The sequence below is a fragment of the Macaca thibetana genome, chromosome 6 (genome assembly GCF_024542745.1).
Source record: "Macaca thibetana thibetana isolate TM-01 chromosome 6, ASM2454274v1, whole genome shotgun sequence".
NCBI lineage: Eukaryota > Metazoa > Chordata > Mammalia > Primates > Cercopithecidae > Macaca > Macaca thibetana.
This window is the reverse complement of record NC_065583.1, coordinates 53483176-53505997: the sequence shown is the minus strand read 5'-3', so window position 1 is coordinate 53505997 and position 22822 is coordinate 53483176. Positions and strand designations below refer to the sequence as shown.

Genomic DNA, 22822 nt, shown 5'->3' with positions numbered 1-22822 from the left:
CCATGGTAGGTAAGAGCCTGTTGTCCCTACTTGGGAAGCTGAGGCAGGAGGATTGCTTGAGCCCAGGAGTTTGAGACTGTAGTGCACTGTGACCATGCCTGTGAACAGCCACTGCACTTCAGCATGGGCAACACAGCAAGACCCTGTCTAAAAAAAAAATAGTAGTACAGCTGGATTTGGACTTCACATCCAGGTTTTTCTGACTTTAATGCTAGGACGTAGAAGCAGCAGGTTCTTTTCTTTTTATCTCTTCTATCCCTTAGACCTGTTCTAAGATAACAAAGATGTTGAGGGGGACCCTTGGGGATTACCACCAACATTTCTGTACCTTGAACTCCTGAGAGTTGAATGATTATATAACTGACAGAAATGAGGAGATGGGATGATGTAAATATTGATTATTATGACTTCTTCACTAGCATCTGTATATGTCTTTTTTTCATCTTCATACAGAGAATATGCACTTAATAAAGATTTGTTCATGGGATGTACAAATCAGGTGAGCAGTTACTGTCACTTAATAAGTACTTTAGGTAAAACACTAAATAATTATAGTATCTTTTCTAACCATGAGCTGCTTCTCTGAGTGGGCTGTGTTGATGCCTAGTCAAGAAATTTCACACACTGTTAATCATTTCAGTGTATAGCTTTAGTCCTTGAAAATCACCCTGGAGGAACAAGAATGTGTCTCTTGAGGGTAAGGGGAAGAGTAGGGTAGTGTCCAGAACTGGGTAAAGGTGGGACCCTGATAAGAAATATTTACATGTGGCAAAGTCAAATTTTGCTGATTTCACAGTTTTGCCAGGGGCTTTACCCTGCTAAACCCATGCCACTTGCCACTGAAGTCAAGCTTACTCATACTACTATATGCATTCCCCCAGGTGTACACTGACTAAAGTAGTTCTACAATGCGGTGAACAGGTAAAATTGCAGCTACTGCTTTGTTAAATAGTAGAATTTAAGAAAACAGCTTTTAATTTTTAGCATAAAAATTTCCTGGGTAGAAGGAAAGAGAAATTTTGGGATTTAAAATGTAGCAAAAATCAGTACACTGCTAAATTAATATCTTCTCTATGTGTATTTATGTTCATACATTTTAAAATCCTGTGAGACTGGAATTTAAAGGACCAAAATAGAGTTTCTTGGTTCTTATGTGTGGAGTGTGTTTGCTTTCATTGATTTTCCATTACGTTACATATATATATATATATATATATATATATATATATATATATATATATGAAGTCTATAGTATAGTTCCGTGCTGAAGTGAAATAAATGTGAACCCAGTTATTCAACAAATCCTTATTGAACATCAACAGCAACACTGTTCTAAATGCTGAGGATATAGCAGTGAACAAAACGAAGTCATGGAACTTTCATTCTAGTGGTAGGAGACAATAAACAAAATTAAAGCAGGGCGAGGAAAATTAAAGGTGGCTAGATGATGGCTGGGTGGTGCTGTTTTAGCATTGTTAGGGAAGACCTCTGATATGTGAGCAGGCTCTAGAAAGGGGTGACCCCATGCAGATACCAGGGAACGGACACTCTAGGCAGAGGAATGGCAGATACCAAGACTTTGAGATGGGAGTGTGCTTGGTGTGATTGAGAGACAGGGAGGTCAGCAAGACCAAATCGATGAGGCAGAGTATGATAGAGAAAGTCAGGGTGTAGTGAGGACCAAATAGTGTAGAACCTTGCAGATCATGATAAAGACTTAGGATTTTACTCTGAGTGATTTAGGGGAAGGCATTGTAGGGTTTTGAGTCAGATTTGATGTGATCTGACTTATGTTTTCAAAATACCACTCTGATTGTTGTGTAGAGAATATACTGTAAGGGAGCAAGAGTAGAAGGCAGGAAACCAGTTAGAAGCCTACTGCAATGGTTTCGTTAAGATGATAATGACTTTTACTAAGATGGTAGTGATTGATACAATGAGAGGTGTTCAGATGCTGGATGTGTTTCAAAGGTAGAATTGTTGGGATTTGCTGATGTTTTGGATGAGGGGATGTATGGACAGAGTAATACCAGAGTTTTCCCCGTTTAGAATGGAGTTGGTATCAATGGAGAAGTCTGTGGGAAGGGCAGGTTTGGAAGATGGACTCAAGATAGGGTTTCATTCTACAAGTTAGTTCTCCAATGAGGCACACAGGTAAAATTGCAGCTGCTGGTTTGTTAAATAGTAGAACTTCAGAAAACAGCTTTTAATATTTTTGGCATAAAAATGTGCTTTTGTTCTTCAGGTAAAACCATGAAAACTAGTAGTCTTTCAAATACTGTACGAAGGGGTGGGGAATTAGTGGTTGATTCCACAAAGTGAAAGCCCACTGAGGGTGAGCAACAAGGAAAATTACTTAAAATACTGAAGTTAAAAACATATTAGTGGTGTCTCATTTAAACCATGAAAGCTTCTATCTGCTGAGGGCCTCCTTTGTCTTTTTCCATTTTCACTAGGATCTCTACCAATGCTAGCTTAAAGCTATTATGAAAAACTTGGAGCTGATAGAGAACTTGGGGGTTTCTAGTTGGAAGAAGGAGGAAAGCCGAAAAGCAAAAATAGCTTAGTGGAATGTTGACTCTCAGCAGAAGCTAATTATGGCTAGTACATTGGTAGTATCATTGGACTCAGAAATTCCTCTGCCTTAATTTTTTAAAAATATTCTGTGCTTTGGCCGGGCGCGGTGACTCACGCCTGTAATCCCAGCACTTTAGGAGGCTGAGGTGACTGGATCACAAGATCAGGAGATGGAGACCATCCTGGCTAACACAGTGAAACCCCGTCTCTACTAAAAATACAAAAAAACGGCCGGGCGCGGTGGCTCAAGCCTGTAATCCCAGCACTTTGGGAGGCCGAGACGGGCGGATCACGAGGTCGGGAGATCGAGACCAGCCTGGCTAACACGGTGAAACCCCGTCTCTACTAAAAAAATACAAAAAACTAGCCGGGCGAGGTGGTGGGCGCCTGTAGTCCCAGCTACTCGGGAGGCTGAGGCAGGAGAATGGCGTGAACCCGGGAGGCGGAGCTTGCAGTGAGCTGAGATCCGGCCACTGTACTCCAGCCCGGGCAACAGAGCGAGACTCCGTCTCAAAAAAAAAAAAAAAAAAAAAAAAAAAAACAAAACAAAAAAACTAGCTGGGCGAGGTGGCAGGCGCCTGTAGTCCCAGCTACTCGGGAGGCTGAGGCGGGAGAATGGCCTGAACCTGGGAGGCGGAGCTTGCAGTGAGATCCTGCCACTGCACTCCAGTCTGGGAGACACAGCGAGACTCCGTCTCAAAAAAAAAAAAAAAAAAAAAAAAAAAAAAAAAAAAATTCTGTGCTTTTTCTGAATAGTCACAAATTAGATACTCATCTAGGTTCAGAATTCTGGAAACCTGTGGGATAGTTCTTTGTTGGGTCAGTGTGAATTAGTTCTTCCATCAATTTGGTTTCAAACAAAATTTGGTATGGTATGCTAGCCATTTTGGAGACTTTTGCAGGGGAGCATAGGTGGTTTGGCAGGGCAGACTTGAGTATTCCAGTGGGGAAAGACTTGGAGGACCCTAATCATCTGAGACCTGCCCTCCCCACAGACTTCTCCATTAATATCAGCTCCATTCTAAATAGGTATTACCTTGTCCATACATCCCCCATCCAAACTATCAGCAAATCCCAACAATTATATGTTTGAAACACATCCAGTATCTGAACACCTCTCATTGTATCAATCACTACCCCTTTGGTAAAAGCCCGTTATCATCTTAATGGAACCAGCTGAGATGAGAGGAAGGGGGGTGATTCTTGGAAGGAGGTAGGAAACTTCACAGAGCATGACTGGGCTGAGGACCCCAGTCCCAAGTTTTGACTAGCACTTGTTGTGATTATGGCTTTTTACCATTTAAGGTCTTTATCAGTGCTGTCTGACAGAAATATAGTATGAACTACATATGTCGTTTAAAAAAGTGAAGAAGCAGGCAAAATTAATTTATAATATATTTTGACACTGTGTCTAAAACATTCATTGCAGATACAATGAATATGAAAACATTTATAATGAAATATCTCAATTTCTTTTTTATGTACAAAGTTTGAAACCCTGTGTGTGTTTTTCACATACAGTACAGCACATCTCAGTTCAGACAAACATTTCAATAGTGTTGAAGTAGTAGCTCCCCTGTGACCTTTGGTTACTATATTGGACAGTGTAGATGTGAACAGTATTTTGCAGTTCAGTTCTGAGGTCCTATGATTTTCATTTTTCTTCTTGCATATTTAACTGTTCCTGTCAATAGTTTACTTCCTTTAAAGAAATTTGAGTAGCTTCTATCTGACAGAAAAAGCAGAATATTTTATGTAACTCTCATTGCTTTCCAGGTACAAGCTCTTTCCTTCCTTCCTCAGCTAGACTTGTTGAGAGTATTGATTATAATTAGTATCTTTCCTTCCTTACCTTTCACTCAAACTGTTGTAGTGTGGCTTCTATTTTGCATAAATAGTTCTTGTTAAAGTCACAAGTGATCTCCATTCTTATCACAAATTTCAGAAAGTCTTTTTTTTTTTTTTTTTTTAAGCAGTGTTCGGCTTTCAAGCAGCATTTGGTGTTCTTTTGAAGTCTTTTGGTCACTTCCTTGGCTTCTTAGTTTTCCTTCTGCCTTTCTGGCTCTTTCAGCCTGGCATCCTTTGCAGTCACCTCCTTCTCTAACCTGAACATTGGACTTTTCTTCTTCCTTGTTCCTCTTTTTTCTCTCCTTATGCTACATCATCTGTAGTCCAATGACTCCCAAAATTTCGTCTTCTACCCACACTCCTTCTCTGAGTTCTGGGTATCCAATGCTTGCTTGACATTTTTGTTTTAATGTCTCAAAGATAACTTAAGCTCACAAACTTAGTATTTCCTCCCATTCCCTCCAGAAACAAAAGAATCCAGGCCGTCTGCCAGTGTGTGCTGTATCTCTCGGAATGGTACCACTATTCATCATACTGCAAAAGTGAGAAACCTATGAGTCATCCTTGCCACTTTGCACTCATTCCCCTATCCAATCACTGAGTGCTGTCAACTTGAATTTCTAAATATTCTTTTAATCTAAGCTGCCACCATCCTATTAGGTTGGTGCAAAAGTAATTGCGTTTTTTGACATTGAAAGTAATGCCAAAAACCACAATGACTTTTGCACCAACAAAGCTGCAGCAATAGCCTTGTAACTGAATTTCTCATATTCACTATGCTTTCCCATCACTATTGTGCCCAAAACAAAACTGATCATTGTTGCCCAATGCTCCCTGCATTGTCTATGTCTGGTTTGCCTCTTCAGTGTTTCACTTCCCCAGTGGCACAATAATTCCTTTGGTCGTGCGGCCTTTGTACATGGTACTCTCCATGGACTCTTCCTCTCCCTTCCACCTTTCCATACACCCACTGTTAACTTTCAGTTTAAGATTTCACTTCAGTCCTTATTTCTTTTGAGAGGAGGCCTTCATCCTCCAGTCTAGAACAAACTCATTTTCCCTTAATGGTTTTAGTTAGTGGTAGTATATCTATTAACATGGTTGCTTGAGTATCCTTAAGCTAACTTCAAGCTCCATGAGAAGCTGACTTTGTGATTGATCACCATTATGTCGTTGTTATCTAGTAGAGGCCTGGCACAGTAGACGCTCAATTGATACATACTGAATAATAGGCCTAATTCTTTACATATTAATATGGTACAAAAGAATCTTACCTACCTTATATTTGTTATCTAGATTCTCTAAAGGATGTTTGGCAGAGAAATTGCCCTGTTTTGCATATGTGGCATTAAGACCCAAAATAACTAAATGACCTGACCAAAATCGTAGACATGCAGAACTAGCATTGGAAATTGGGGCAGGCATTACTGAGTCTCAGTTGGCATTCATTTCAATATCCTATAGTTTAATACTGCATAAGCTCTTGTTATTTTGGTGACTTTTTTTTCTTTTTTAAAATACTTATGACATGTTTTTATATTCATTGAATATAAAATAGAAAAGATTTAGGCTCCACAGTTCTAGTGTATGGATGTATCTCTTCCTAGTAGAAAAATTTTCAAAAATTAATAAGAAAGTTTTTATACATGGAATCTTAGTTTTTTGTATTTCCTCTGCCATCCCGTCCTTATCTTCCAAAAGTATGATATAAATTTTTAAATGTAATATGGGTTGTACTTTGCAGTAACTAGTAACTTGTGTCTGTTAAATTTAACTTTAAATTAACATCGTGTTAAAAATTCAGTTCTTTGGTTACTTGAGTCACATTTTAGGTACTTAATAACCACATTTGGCTAGTTGTTATCATTGGACAATTGAGATACCAAAGATTTCCATTATCACAGAAAGATAGTGCTGTCAAGGGAGGTGATATCTAAAATTACTTTTTTCCTTCCTTCATTCATTCTTTCCTTTATTCCTTTTCTTCCAGGTTAGTCACCACTAGTTTAAAGTCATTAGAGAATCTAATGTTCTTCTAATTTTGCATAGGATCCTTCCTTAAATAAAGATGTCTAGAACATTAGGTTCTCAATGAAGTGTTTCAATCAATGGATCTGTTTTCTTTGTGAGAGTGGAGATTTGGGCCTGTGAAAATTTAATATTGTATTGTTAGAAATGCTAGTTTCCAGAGCATTCTTAAGTTACATATCTGCGTTTGGTCTTCAGTAGTTGGAGTAGGTGGGTTTTTTAGAAGGTTGTGGAGTAACAGTCTCATTTTGCAAGGCTGTGGTTTGCCTTCAAGCTAACACCTGGTAGGGCAGGTCTCTGTATCCCTGTATTTTTCTTTTGGAACAGTGATTCCAAAATATCTAAAAGAACCACCTGGGGGGAAATGGCTGTTTCCCCTTTCCCAAAGAGTTTGTGTAGTGTTTTGTTTTTATAAACAGGCAAAGTATGTTTTATTCAACCTCTTAGAGCAAGTTTGACCAACCTACAGCCTGTGGGCCACATGTGGCCCAGGACGGCTTTGAATGTGACCCAACACAAATTTGTAAACTTTCTCAAAACATTATGAAATTTTTTTTGCAATTAAAAAAAAACATCAGCTATTATTAATGTTAGTGTATTTTGTATGGCCCAAGACAATTCTTTCAATATGGCCAAGGGAAGTCAAAAGATTGGATACTCCTGTTTTAGAGTGTTTGTGGTTTTTAGAGTTTTCCTGGTAATTGTTAAAGAGCCTGGTTTGAGAATTGGTGTCCTAGACCATGTTGAGTCTTTGATTACCATATTGAGAGTGCAGAGTCATTTGTTTTCATTGATGTGCTGATTCTCAATTTTGAAATACCCTGATATAGACAAGTACTATCTATCAAAGTTCTGGCTTTAACTGTTAGAGAACTGTGTACTGAATTAAATTAAGTTGTCAGTTGTTAAACATCTGATATGTTTCAGGAGTTTTCTGTAGCCTGGGCACAACAACCTTGCAAGGTAGGTAGTTGACAGATGATCAGACTCAGAAGCTAATATCAACTTGTAAGTGGTAAACACTGGCTATTAGGAAAGGTAATAGATATTAATACCTAATTATTTAGTAGCAGACACTGGTTATTAGGAAAGATGAGGTATTAGGAAAAAATCTGTTTTTACTCGTTAAGTGTGAACAAAACATGGTATGTTGCTATTAAGAGTTCTATTCAAATGTTGTAGGGATATCAGACATATAAGTACGAAGTGATAAGTTTGAATCTTGATGAGTTATTGTGGAACAGTTGGGTCTAGATATTAACCTCTTTTTTTTTTTTTTTAAATAAAACCTAATGGTTTAGGGCATAACTTATCAGACTTGATATTTTAGAAACTAATGTTATGGCAAATAATTCGTGATTCTATAGGAGGACTTTTTTTCTTTAAAAATTAAAATGTGAATTTGCTTTTTGTTTATTTAATCACCAATTTGAATCTCATTATTTTGGTTTAAAATGAAACCGTCACGAGAATTGTGTACTCAGAGCATTTGCAAATAAGTATTGTAAAGGAGAAATATTTTTTGGCAAAGCTGGTCAGGACATAGCCTCAGTACTAACTTACCTATAAATTTCTAGAGATTTGCCTAAGATTGGGTTTAGAGAAAATATTGTACTACCTCCCCTGTATCAATCCCAATTATCAGACAGATTTGCTGATCAGAGACAAATTTAAGAACCGGTAATTAAGCAAAATAACTGCAATAACAACAAATAGGCGTTCATAATAAACAGCTTTGAAGCATCTTGCAGAAACAGAAGATAATTTTGTTTCTGCTTTTCATTATTTTCTTATCAGAAAATAGCAGTCTGTAATAACCCTTTAGAGTAGACGTAAGGACAGGAGCTGAATTTTGATCATTGCAATATCTTCATCTAGCATAATGCTAACAAAATTAACAATGTTTTAAATCTCAATACAAAAAAGGGTCAGTGAACTATACAATTTCAGAAAATTTCAGTCTCAAGCCTTCCTAGAGTATTCAATTTTAAGAGTCTGAGGATTAACCTTTTTCAAAACCAACGCTTTAAAATTTTATTCAAAGAATTTCATTGTACTTCGCTTATTTCAAATGTTTGTTGTTTCATGAGGAAAAGGAAGTAATACAGAAAGTTTGAGAAATAGGGAAGGTAACTTAAATACCTCAAACCCTTAACCTGTTTGCATTTGTGTACATTTTTAAACTAAAATTTTGTATCCTTCTCTCCCTATCTAGCATTAAGTAACATTTGCAAATAATCAGTTTCATATACCACCTATAGAATATTCATATAATTATAATACTTTAAAGTATATGTACCATAACTTGCCATTTCATGCTCTTTGTACACTTTTTAGTCCATTTACATTTATTGTGATTTGGTTGTAATTAGGCCTGACATCATGTTGTTTCCTATTACCTGTTTTTTGTTTCTCAAATTCTTCTTTCCTGCCATTTTTTTGTGCTAAGATTTTTTGGCCTTTCATTTAATTCTTTATTGAATGTCTAGTTATGCATCTTTGCATTATTATTTGGTGGTTACTCTACTTTGAATATTGAATTTCTTCAGCTGAAATATAGGAATTTTAAAACACAGTACTTTGTCTTTTCTTAGTGCTCCTGTCATCTAGATGATAAATATGTTGTATTTGTTGCTTTCAATAGTTACATGGCTTTAAAAAACAGAAGAGAAAAAATATGTATGGTTTTAAAATATTTTCATTTATATTCATTCTTTATTTATCAGACTGCTTCCCTTCATTGGGCACTTCTTGTAATGGAGGTCAGTTGGCAACAAGTTCTCTTAGTTTTTGTTTATCTAAACATGTCTTTATTTTACTGGCGTTTTGAAGGATAGCTTTGCTGGTTATAGACTTCTTAGTTGACAGCTTTCTTCTTTCAGCTGTTTTGGTATGCCATTTCAATGTCTTCTGACCTTTGGTGTTTCTGGTAAGAAGTCAGCCAACTGTGTAAGATGTTATTTTTCTCATTGCTTTCCAGATTTTCTCTTTACCTTTGGCTTTCAGCAGTTTGTGCCTCAGGAGTTTTTCTTTTTGTGTATCCTTTGTGAGTTTAAGTTTCTTGAATCTGTAAGTTGATATTTTTAACTTTTACTCCTTCTGCCATTTCCATTCTGCTATTAAGTCCACCTAGTGAATTTTTCATTTCAAATTTTTTTTTTCATGAATTTCTTTAAAAATTTATTCCAGGTCTAGAATTTCTAACTTAATAGTTTTCGTTTCTCTATTAGATTCTATCTCTGTTACTCATTGATATATTTACCTTTGCTTTTGTTTAACTGTTATTACAGCTATTTTTGGAGTCTTTGTCTCCTGAATTTAACATGTGGGCCACATGGAGGTAATTTCTAATGACTGCTTGTTTGTTTGTTTTTTTTTTTTTCTTGAGTGTGTGTTACATTTTCCTGTTTATTTGGATGTCTAGCAGTTTTTTGGATGGAAACTGGCCATGCAGATACTACATTATATTTGGCTTTGGGTTTTGGGTTGGTTTTTTAAAATATTCTTCTGAAGATTATTGTTGTTAGGTGTTTTTTTTTTTTTCTAAAAGGCACTTTTTATCTAGGCTCAAACTTCAGACTTTCCACCCCCATCCACTCCCCTCCCCATACACTAACTGATATCTCTGTTCTGTATTTTATGGTTTCCAGCTACTTATTTTTAGGTTGGCCCCTTGTGTAATTTGGTGGCCTGCAGAGATTCGGGGGCTTACCCTTGCTATCATTCTACTTTTTCTAAGAATTTTCACTTAATTTCCAATTCCTCTGTTGACTTTGGGCTCTATTTCCTGATATTTCAAGTTACTAGGACTTTACTCTCAACCATTTAAGCTATCCACAGTTGAGAAAGGCTCTCAGTTAAAAAGCAGCAAAGTCAGGGATCTGACAAAGTGCAGCTACATGTATCATGAGTATTTTCTTTCCTGTCTTTGCTTCTTTTTCATTTACTCTGGTTTCTTTTCCATCCACATACAGTCATATGTTGCTTGACAACTGGGATACTTTAGAGAAATACATGATTACGTGATTTTGTCATTATGCGTAATGATACAAACCTAGAGAGCATATTCTACTACACACCTAGGCTATATGGTATAGCCTGTTGCTTCTAGGCTACAAATTGGTACAGCATGTTACTGTACGTGGTTGGAACATAATGATAAGTATTTACATATCCACACATATAAACCTAAACAGTAAAAATACAACGTAAAAAGTAAAATGGTACACCTGTGTAGGATACTTACTATTGAATGGAACTTGCAGGACTAGAAGTTACTCTGAGTGACTGGTGAGTGAATGTGAAGGCCTAACACATTACTGTACACTACTATAGACTTATAAACACTGTAAACTTAGGCTACATTAAATTTATTTAAAAATATATTTTTCAATAATAAATTAACCTCAGCTTGTTTAACTTTTTACTTTATAAACTTCTAGATTGCTTAAAACTTTTTGACGCTTTTATAGTAACATTTGGCTTAAAACACAGACATATTGTACAAGTGTACAAGAATATTTTCTTTGTATCCTTATTCTATAAACCTTTTTCTATTTTTTAACATTTTAGTTTGTTTTCTTTTAAACATCTTTTTTTGTTAAAACGAAGACACAAACATACACATTAGCCTAAGCCTATAAAGGTTCAAGATCATCCATATCACTGTCTTTCACCCCACACCTTGTCCCACTGGAAGGTCTTCAAGGACTATAACACATGGAGCTGTCATTTCGTATAATAACAGTATATATTCCTTCTTCTGGAATACCTCCTGAAGGATCTGCCTGAGGCTGTTTTACGGTTATTTTTTTTTTTTTAAGTAAGTAGAAGTAAGCTCTAAAACAATGATAAAAATTGTAAGTACATAAATCGGTAACATATTTATTATTGTTATCAAGTGTTATATACTGTGAATAATTATATCTGCTATGCTTTTATATTACTGTCAGCTTAGTAATTTCTCACAAACACGTGAGAAATGCATTGCACTATGCTCTTGCAATGGCTACCACATCAGTAGGAGAGGAATGTTTTAGCTCCATTATAATCTTATGGGACTATTGTATATGCAGTTCATTGTTGACAGAAACATTATTATGTAGCACTCGAGGGGATTTAACTCTTGGCGTTTCTACTTAATAGTTTGTGGGACCTCTATGAAAAGGACTTCACCTCTGACCCTCAGTTTCCTTATATGAAAAATGGGAAAGGTGATAGAGCTAGAGTATCCTAATCTGAAATGCTCCAAAATCTAAAACTTTTTGAGTGCTTGCATGGTGTGCAAAGGAACTACACATTGGAGCATTTTGGATTAGGGATGCTGAACTCCGGTAGGTGTAATGTAAATATTCCAAAATCTGAAAATATCTGAAATTTGAAACACTTCTGGTCCCATGCAAAAAGGACAAGGGATACCCAACCAGTATTCATAGTGAGAAGTATCATAAATTCCTGTGAGAAATACATGAAAAATCAAGTGTATCTTATCTATCCAGGTGTATACTACAATGTAGTTTTTAATTACATGGTTTTTCATACATACTGCTTTTCCAGTGTTTTACCCATTTATGATGCTACTAGACGTGTACTTCTCTATCTACTTATCAACTTTTGGTTCATCTTTAAAATAGTTTGAAATATAAATTGCACAGTTATTCATTGATACTGGAAGGTATAAGTTTTCTGGTAACTCTAATTAAAATGTTTTCAAGCTTTTAGTTTATTGACATTAGCAAGTCATGTGGGATTTGAAGCAATGCTATTTCTAATGCATTCTGTTGTAACTCAGTCTTGAATGGTTAGTAAAGAATATGATGGGCTAGGTAGAGGACTGAATTCTTTGTAATCAGCAGTTCTGACTTGGTTCATTGTAAAGTCACATGGTCACACCATCCACTTTTATCTGTGGCACTTGAGTTTTGAGCTTTGCATTAATACCACTGGATATTAATAGCGCATTGTTAACCAGAGGAGATTGGATTCCTGTAAAACAATACTTTGTTTTGAAAGAGTAGTCTGTATGGGGAGCATTACACTGAATACACCAATCACCGACAGCACGGATAGGAAATGTTGGTAGCTTTGGGATGATATAATTGGCCAGCACTTGATTAAAACAAAAATTGTTAGAACAATTGTTAGAATAAACCCAGCCACTTTGGGGTCGAAATTTGCATATGTATGCACATATTTTTAGTTGCTAAATCAGCTATGATTCATGATAGTAATTTAACACTTTGACTTACCTTAGTATTAAGCAGATGCTGTTAAACCATATAAGAAATTTTGATCTTTAAAGTATCCTTAATAACATTTTAATTCAGAAGTTTGTAGGGTGTAAATAAATAGCATTTTTTGGTGGACTTTAACATTTTTGAAATATAATTTTGGGTTTATTTAAATCAACAATAAGCTACTTGTCAAGAAAGTAATACATTTTTGTATGTTAACAGTGCCCTAAAATAAAGATCCCCACTCTGCTGGCTGTCATTAACCATTATTTAATTTGCTGAAATAATGCTGGGCGCTGAAGTTTTGTTTCTGTTCTCAGACTAGGCAATCTTACATTAACCCTAGACATTCCTTTTGTAAAGTGTGTATCAGTGCCACTAAGGCAAATAGAAAAGAGTTTATCATTTATTAAATTTTTAGTGTCAGTGAAGTTGTGACATTTCTAGTACTGTGACCATTGGTTGTTAAATCCACATTCTTGTGCTATACTCTGTTGAATCCTTTAACACCACCATGCGGAATGGTGATTTCATATTTGTATGTGAAAGTCCCTTTTTTAAAGTCTTTTGGAGGTAATCTTAAACTTTGTCAATATCAAATTATAAGAAGCTATGTAGTAGCGTCTAGATTAGTAATGTTTTACAGTATTTATTTTTATGTATTTTTTTCAACATCCAGTTTTAAGCTCACAGTATGGGCAGTTGCAATTGTAGATCGCTTATTTGTTTATAATAACAGCTAAAATTTATTGAGCTCTAACTCTGTTGTCAGGCAGTGTACTAAACATTTAACACATTTTCTCAATGTTTTAAAAGTATTTTTTATTGTGGAATCTAAAAAGAACATAAAATATAAATGTATAACATAAGTTATCAAATGAACATCTATGTAATCACCACCCAGCTCAAGAAATAGAATGTTGCTGGCATCCTAGAAATTCTGTGTGCACCCCCTTCTAATTCCTCCACAAAATAGCCACTGCCCTGACTTACGGTGATCACTTCTTTGGGTATTGATGTTACTGTTTTTTTAATGATTTTTGTCACCTTTATGTATTCCTGAAGACTATTAGTCTAGTTTTTCCTGCTTTAAAAATTTATGTAAATGGAATCGTCTAGCATATTTTCAATCTGACATCTTTTGTTCACTCTTAGTTTGTGACATTTATTTATACTGTGTCTTTTTGTAATTCACTCTTTTTTTTTTTTTTTTCTTTTTTTGAGACAGTCTCACTCTGTTGCCCAGGCTGGAGTGCAGTGGTGTGACCACGGCTCAGTGCAGCCTCAACCTCCTGGGCTCAAGTGATCCTCTGGCCTCAGCCTCCCAAGTAGCTGGGACTACAGGCAGGTGCCACCATGCCTGGCTAACTTTTTTTTTTTTTTTTTTGGTATTTATTGAAATGGGGTTTTGCCTTGTTGCCCAAGCTGGTATTGAACTTCTGAGCTCAAGCAATCCATCAGTCTTGGCCTCCCAAAGTGCTGCGATTACAGGCATGAGCCACTGTGCCCACTCCGTAATTCATTCAATTGCTATTTATCTTCGACTGGATGACTATACTACAATTTCTTTATTCTGCAGTTAAGGATGTTTGTGATGTTTCTAGTTTTTGGCAATTTTAAACAGTGCTGATGATAAACGTTTTTATACAAGTATCTTGCTTCATAGAAGTATTGTATATCTCTAAGGATATGCTGAGGAGTAGAATTGCTAGGATAAAGGTATGCATTTTTTCAACTTGAAAATATGCCCAAACTTTTCTTTCAAAATTGTTTTAACAGTTTGTATTCTCACCAGGAACATAGGAGAGTTTTTGTGTTCTGTACAATTATTGTATTTCCTCACTTCGTCTTCTCAGTATGGAGTGGATAATATCCCCATTTCGCATATGTTGGAACTGAGAACCAGAGGGATTAAATAACTTGCCAAAGCACACATTGCTAATGAGTAGCAGAGCTGGGATTTGAGCCTATCTCTGACTTGAGAACAGACACTCATTTCACTCTACTCTTTCAGGACATTATTTGGAAAACAGATTCCTCATGAAAGCTCAATATTCATTTACCGTATCTTTGATAAAAATGACAGGAAAGATCTGTGCTGTTGTGGACCTTACATTTTAATACTTATTGAGGGAATGCATAGATTACAAAACACCAAGTACATAAAAAAGATAATTACAGAGTATGATATGTGTCACAAAGGAAATAAACGCGACTAAGAAGAAACAATATGTTAGGTGTTTTGGGAAGGAGAAGGCTGCCTTTAAACTAAGACCTAAAGGATGAGAAAGAGACAGCCATCTTCAAAGTGCATTTAACAGGCAGAGGGAAAGGCAAGCCAAAAGTCCCTCAGGAGAAAATACTTTAAAACCAGTATTTCAGCAAAAGAACATTATATCAAATTAAATATTTTAGTTAGAACCCTCAATTACCTAACTTAGAAGATGAGAGTTTGGTGGGGTATTATGAAATTCAAGGAAAATTAAATAGGAAAGTGGTCTATGGAAAAATATAGGAATGTCACTTCTATGACAGACGAATATTTGCCTTCTCTTTAATCATATCAAAATGTACTATGTGTGGTAACAACATATTTATGACAGATCAAAAGAATTCCTTGGGATAACATTATTTTTCAAGGCTTCGTGAAAAAGGCATGGATGCACAGGTAAACCCAGGGGTCCAGAGGTTGCAGTGGGAAAATATCTAAGGGAAGAAAGAACCTAGTTTGACCTGGAACATTGATTAAAAGGAGATGCTAGCTCGAGCAGCTAATGGGGATTGTTTAATTGGAAAAAAATCCTAGATAATGTAGAAACCGAATGATTGGCCTATTTTACCTACCCTCTCTACCAGAATAGCCTCCAAATAAACTTCCAAAGTTAAATAACACAAAACTCTATCTAGTACACAATTTCATACTTAAAACATTTGAATCTGGGTGCAGTGGCTTATACCTGTAATCCCGGCACTTTGGGAGACCCAGGTGGGCGGATAACTTGAGGTCAGGAAAGTTTGAGACCAGCCAGGCCAACATGGTGAAACCTGTCTCTACTAAAAATACAAAATAAACCGTACGTGGTGGCAGGTGCCTGTAATCCCAGCTACTTGGGAGGCTGAGGCAGGAGAATCGCTTGAACCCAGGAGGCAGAGGTTGCAGTGAGCCAAGATTGCACCATTGCACTCTAGCCTGGGCGACAGAGCAAGACTGCAACTCAAAAAAAAAAAAAAAAAAGGTTTGCTTTCTCAGATGGATTTTCTGGACACTATAGCAATTCTTCTCTAAAGGTAGTCTGGTACAGCTGTTTGTAACAATTCTGTATAGCAGTTTCGTAGATGCCGCATGCCCTGGGAGGTATTTCTACAAAGTTCAGAATTTAAAAAATCTCCTCTGGAGCTGTCCAGTGCAGAACTTCTGCTGTCCTTTTTATGAGGACCATGTTAGAAGCCCTTAGCTTCTGCAGAGTTGGGAACAAAGGAATGAGGGAAATAGATACCTAAAAATAGATACCTAAAATAGTTTACCTTGACTCATTATAATATGTGGAATTCTATCATTTGGAAAATGGACTTAAGTGTTTTCAGTGAAACCATCAGGAATTTAAAACTAGATCCAAAAAGAAAAACTATTTCCCTCTCCATTTTGACAGAAGTCACTGTTTATAGTACACTGAGAAGTTCTTTTTATCTTTTGGTGAGGATTAGAGTAGTAAATGTAATGAAACATCCTAAGTGGTAAGATCAGTGTTTTATATCCAGGGTTGAAACTCACAAAAGAGGACTGAACCTAAGCCATCACTTATGACTTAACACATATACATGATATTTAAAGCTATGAGTCTGGTATGATAACCATAGAAAATAACAGCATGAGCAAGGGAGACGGGTATAGGACCAAGTGCTAAAGGAACTCCTACCACTTAATTGCTGGGTAGAAGAGTGTGTTGTTTCAAGGAAGGGAGTGGCTAACAGTGTCAGATGCTACTGTAGTAGTTCAGTGAGACAGGGATTGAAAAATATACATTAGCTTTAGCAGCCGAGAAGTCATTGGATGTCTTAATAAAACAATTTTGGTGTTGTGGTGAGGGGAAGCCAGGTTGGCTTGCATTTAAGAATGTGCTGCACTATTAGAAACTTTGACTAGAGTCAGAGTGCAGTAAAAAGTTAACTGTGATTAAAGGAGAGGGAATGATCAAGTTGAGGTGGAAATTTAAATATACTAGGGAGAGAAGAGATCATCCTTAGTGTAAAAATTATCCTTTTCTCTACATCCTGCAAAGAAGTAATGACTATGGAGACCAGAGTTTCCATCTTTTTTTTTTTTTTTTGTACTTTCCACATACTCAGAAAAGTGTTCAGCTTTCTATGTTTTCTGTTTTTCTTTTCATCTGTTTGTACAGCTTCTTTATCTACTAGCTTTTTATCCCTGGCTCCTCTCCTAGGTTCCAGTCATACATTTTTTAACTGCTGGATAGGACTCTTAATTGTCCCATAGCTCCTCAAATTCAACATGTTCAACTGAATCTTTTCCTTTTTGATTACTGAGGGCCTAAATATCTGGATCTTCCATTCTCTCCTTTATCTCTTCCTTTCTTCCCCCTGTTTTTCTCTCTCCTTCCGGTCCCTGCTGGGAGACTTCAAATATTCATAATGCTATTTTTTGAAAGATTATTTTCTGGAATAGTTCTAAATTTGGTCAGCTTCGTTTAATATAACATTACCCATAAAATCATTTATGTTGCCAATTTCTACTGTTTATCCATTAGTGTGGAATATACAGTAAAAACCAAAAATCTATCATTTCTGTGAAAATGGCAGGTGGAGTGAAGATTTTTATTTATGTACCTTTGTATCAGCATAATTTATAGTTCATAATTGCACACTTGAACCTCCTTGATTGTATAGTTTTTATACTTTTTAAATTAAATTTTTTGTGTGTATGTGAACCAAATACCGTACCTGCTAATTCTCTTATTTCTCTGAAACGAATTTAAAGAAACAAAAGATGTATCTTCCACTTTGGTTTCCTGGTATTTCAGGAAATTAATATAATTATGAACCCAATTTTATTATATTTAAGTCTACTAATTGAACTACAAATAAAAACAGTTATTTGCTTTTGACTTTTGAACTGTATTTGAGAGATAACTAAAACACTTTTAAAAATAGATCTGCCAGAAGATGATAGGGAAGATACATTTTTTATTTTGTGTGGACATACCTTTATTTTAAAATGAAATACTGGAAAATTTTACTTTGTTCTTATAACATAGTTGTGTGTAGTATGGTGGAAAGCTAGTTGCATAATTATTGCTAGCTCTTCAACTTTGAGTTGGAATTCTGGTAAACACCCACAGCAAAAATTTTTGGATGCCTGCATACTTTTGCATTGTTAAAAAAGACACCCACATGAAATCTTAGCCATGGAAAAATTAGCGTACTAAGTACATACATCTTTATAGTTTTCTTTTAACGTAGATGGGAAGAGAGATGCCTTTTTTGTGTATATTATAGACGTTATATTTTCTTGTAATACTTGGAGGTTATATATTTTAAAGTCTACTTTCATTAAAAAACTGAAGAGCACTATGTGTTCTATGGTGAAAGCTAAGGAACTCCTCTTTAAAGTTTGTTGAATTAACTGGCAGACTTCCTTGTTCTGACTTTATTTGAATAATTGAACAGTTGAATCATTGATCCCTATTCAGAGTCATTTCTTATCATTTGGGATTGTCCCTGACTCTGCTGCCTGAAACACATTAAACAGTCGTAGAAGTACAGCTGAAGTGGGTTGTGACTGTGATTGAGCTCCACAGGCCCCTAGTCATATTTTTTTTCTTTTACTGTTTATGCATACTTCTTATTTTTGAATTATACTTTAAGTTCCGGGATACATGTGCAGAACATGCAGTTTTGTTACATAGGTATACATGTGCCATGGTGGTTTGCTTCACCCATCAACTCATCACCTACATTAGGCATTTCTCCTAATGCTATCCTTCCCCTACCCCTCCACCCCCCGACAGGCCCCAGTGTGTGATGCTCCCCTCCCTGTGTCCATGTGTTCTCATTGTTCATCTCCCACTTATGAGTGAGAACATGCAGTGTTTGGTTTTCTGTTCTTGTGATAGTTTGCTGAGAATGATGGTTTCCAGCTTCATTCATGTCCCTGCAAAGGACATGAACTCATCCTTTTTTATGGCTGCATAGTATTCTATGGTGTATATGTGCCACATTTTCTTTATCCAGTCTATCATTGATGGAAATTTGGGTTGGATCCAAGACTTTGTTGTTGTGAATAGTGCTGCAGTAAACACATGTGTACATGTGTCTTTATAGTAGAATGATTTATAATCCTTTGAGTATATCCCCAGTAATGGGATTGCTGGGTCAAATGGTCTCTGGTTCTAGATCCTGGAGGAATCGCCATACTGTCTTCCACAATGGTTGAACTAATTTACATTTTCACCAACAGTGTAATTTCTCCACGTCCTCTTCAGCATCTGTTGTTTCCTGACTTTTTAATGATCATCATTCTAACTGGTATGAGATGGTATCTCATTGTGGTTTTGGTTTGCATTTCTCTAATGACCGGTGATAATGAGCATTTTTTCATATGTTTGTTGGCTGGTTTATGCATACTTCTAACAACTTCAACTTTAACCATTACTGGTTTCTATGTTCATACCAGCAAGCAGAAGAATAATAGGCATCTTCATTTTAAGTAGGAAGAGGGCTAACAATAGGCAGGCATATTTGCTGAAATGGGAAGTGACAGTTTGCAGTCTCATACAAAGGAAGAGATGAGAAAAATGACCAGAAGTAGTCACTTCAAGAATTATATTGTGATCCAGCAATTCCACTCCTAGGTGTATGCTCAAGATAAATGAAAACATATTTTCACCCAAAAACTTTAGACAGATGTTCATGGCAGCATTATTCACAATAGCCAAAAAGTAGAACCAGCCCAAATGTCCAACTGATTAATTTAAAAAAAAAAAAAGTGGCATATCCATACTATGGAATATTATCTGGCAATAAAAAGGATTGAAGTACTGATACATGGTATAACATGAATGAACCCTGAAAACATGCTAAGTGACAGAAGCCACACATAAAGCCCACGTATTGTGTGAGTCCCTTTATATGAAATGTCAGAGCAGGCAAATTCATAGAGACAGAAAATGGTTGGTGATTGGCAGGTCCTGAAGGAAGGGGAAATTGAAGTATTTCTTTTTGGGGTGGTAAAAATATTCCAAAGTTTATTGTAGTGATGCTGGGAATAAGAGTACAACTTTGTAGACACACTAAAAATGATTAACTTGTAAACTTTAGTGAATTGTGTGATATTTGAGTTATATCTCAATAAAGCTTAATAAAGTTTAAAAACAATTGCAAATTTGGGGTAATTTTAAATTTTTATGGGGTTGGTTCCATTTTCCGTAAGCCTGGGGGCATCCTTTTTATAGTACAGTAAAATAATCATAGGTTGATAATAGTTATGAAACAGTGTGCTGTAAGGAAAATATTTAATGTCTTTTAGGATCTCTTTTGAAAAATGTATGAACTACTGTCATAAATGTTTAACATTAAACTTCATATTTGAATTCCTGGTTATCTTAAAATGACTCATTTTCCATGTATTTCACATAGCTGAAGTTAGAGCCATGTCTGTTAATGAAAACATAAGAATTAATTAAAAATTTAATTATTTTTCTCACCATTACAAAGCCCAGTTAAAATAATTTTCAAAAAATGTACTTAATTAAGTTCATCATTGTCCTGAGAAAGAGGAGCAGAGCGGTTCTTGGCCAGGTCAGCAGAACTCCTGGCAACCCTCACCCGGGTGTGCTGGGGCACAGGCTATGATTGTCCTGGGGCGGCGGAGACCCGTGCGCTTGCCTTGCATGCCAGGCAGCACCCTTTGGAGTCGCTGCGATCGGCTGGTATGCCCCTGCCAAAGCCTCGGCTGCTTCTGTCCACCTCTTACACTTCTCCATTTATCCATGGATCATTTCGAGAGTCCATCTTGTAAATGTTTAGCATTTTGCTGCTCTATTGCTTCTTTCTGGGGACAGTTCCAGCACTCGCTGGGCGGAGAAAGGCAGCTGAGCCCAGAGAAGAGCGAAATATGGAGACCCGGGCTAAAAGCAGACATCATCCTTCCCACCCGCTATTTCTGTATTCAGACAGTGGATACGTCAGGGAATAACTTCATGTCTTCTCCAGGAAAAAAGTCTTCCAGGTGAAAGTCTCAGCACCAGAGGAGCAATTCACTAGAGTTAGAGTCCAGGTTTTAGACCAAAAGGATGGGTCCTTCATAGTAAGATACAGAATGTGTGCAAGCTACAAAAATCTAAAGGTGGAAGTTAAATTCCAAGGTCAACATGTGGCCAAATCCCCATGTATTTTAAAAGGGCCAGTTTGCCATGAGAATTGTGACTGTCCTTTGCAAAATAGTGCAGCCTGGCTACGGGGGATGAACTGCTCGCGCAGAAACCATTGCTTAGATTCAGAGAGATCTGGCACATTTCCCTACTGTGGATCCAGAAAAGATTGCAGTAGAAATCCCAAAAAGATTTGGACAGAGGAAGAACCTGTGTCACTACACCTTAAAAGGTAACAAAGTTTGTATCAAGACTCACGGTGAACATAGAGGTTTTACAACTTTCATGGATGCCATACTACTTTCTTTGACTAGAAAGATGAAGATGCCAGATATGGAGTTCTTTGTTAATTTGGCAGACTGGCCTTTGCTTTGGAAAAAAAGAAATCCAGTTCAAACATCCATCCGATCTTTTCCTGATGTGGCTCCATAGATTCCAAGGATATCGTGATGCCCACCTAAGACTTGACTGACTCTGTTCTCGAAACCATGGGCTGGGTAAGTCTGGATACGATGTCTGTACAAGCTAACATGGGTCCTCCCTGGGAAAAAAACTCCACAGCTATCTGGAGAGGGCAAGACAGTCACAAAGAGAGACTTGAGCTGGTTAAACTCAGTAGAAAACACCCGGAACTCATAGACGCTGCTTTCACCAACTTTTTCTTCTTTAAACATGATGAAAGCCTGTGTGGTCCCATTGTGAAACATATTTCATTTTTTGATTTCTTCAAGCGTAAGTATCACATATCTATGGCACCGTAGCAGCTTATCACCTGCCATGTTTACTAGTTAGTGACAGTGCTGTTCTGAAGCAAGACTCCATCTACTATGAACATTTTTACAATCAGCTGCAGCCCTGGAAACACTACATTCCAGTTAAGAGCAACCTGAGCGATCTGTTAGAAAAACTTAAATGGGCAAAAGATAATGATGAAAAGGCCAAAAAGATAGCAAAAGCCAGACAAGAATTTGCAAGAAATAATCTCATGGATGATAACGTATTCTGTTATTATTTCAGACTTTTCCAGGAATATGCCAATTTACAAGTGAGTGAGCCCCAAATCTGAAAGGGCATGAGAAGGGTAGAACCACAGATGGAGAATGACCTCTTCCCTTGCACTTGCCACAGGAAAAAGACCAAAGATGAACTCTGATATGCAGAATAACTTCTATTAAAATAATGGTGCTCCGAAGACTCTTCTTAACTAAAAATAATTTTTTTAAGTATTAATTCCATGGACAATATAAAATCTGCTGTGTGATTATTTGCAGTATGAAGATACTTTTCTACTTATTACACAATATTCTCATGACTGTACTTTACATTTTTAGAATTTTATAATAAAACCACCTTTATTAAAAAATATGTATACACACAATTGTATCTGGCTTATAATTCTATTGCTTCAAAAATCAAAGAATTAACAGTAATTAACATGTAAATATGGAATCTAAGAGCTAATCTAGGTTGATAGTACTTTAATAAAGCATATAGCAATATTGCATTAAATGGAATTGAGTGAATCTATTTGGCTGACAGATGTTGGTTAAGGGAAAAGAGTTTTGATTACCATGTAGATTTTGTACTGTGGTAGCACAGAACTTGCTGCATCTCATTTCTGTTAAAAATATATGTATATATATGGAGAGAGAGAATTCACTAAAGGATGTGAAGTACTGAAAACATGTTTTAAAAATTTAGTTGGTTCTTCTGCATTTAAAGAACATCTGAAATATAGCCATATTATGT

At 36.4% G+C, this 22822-nt stretch overlaps 2 protein-coding genes and 1 pseudogene across 4 annotated transcripts in view; all 3 read left to right on the top strand.

Annotated features, from left to right (window-relative positions):
- Positions 1-22822, top strand: part of ISOC1 (isochorismatase domain containing 1) — a 1173170-nt gene that overhangs the window by 161390 nt on the left and 988958 nt on the right. The window lies entirely within an intron of this gene.
- The window catches only part of SLC12A2 (solute carrier family 12 member 2), a 103546-nt gene that overhangs the window by 5555 nt on the left and 75169 nt on the right, over positions 1-22822 (top strand). The window lies entirely within an intron of this gene.
- LOC126957645 (protein O-glucosyltransferase 2-like) lies at positions 3123-22308 on the top strand (annotated as a pseudogene). Its single transcript, XR_007726846.1, has one exon. The product of XR_007726846.1 is annotated as a protein O-glucosyltransferase 2-like (transcript).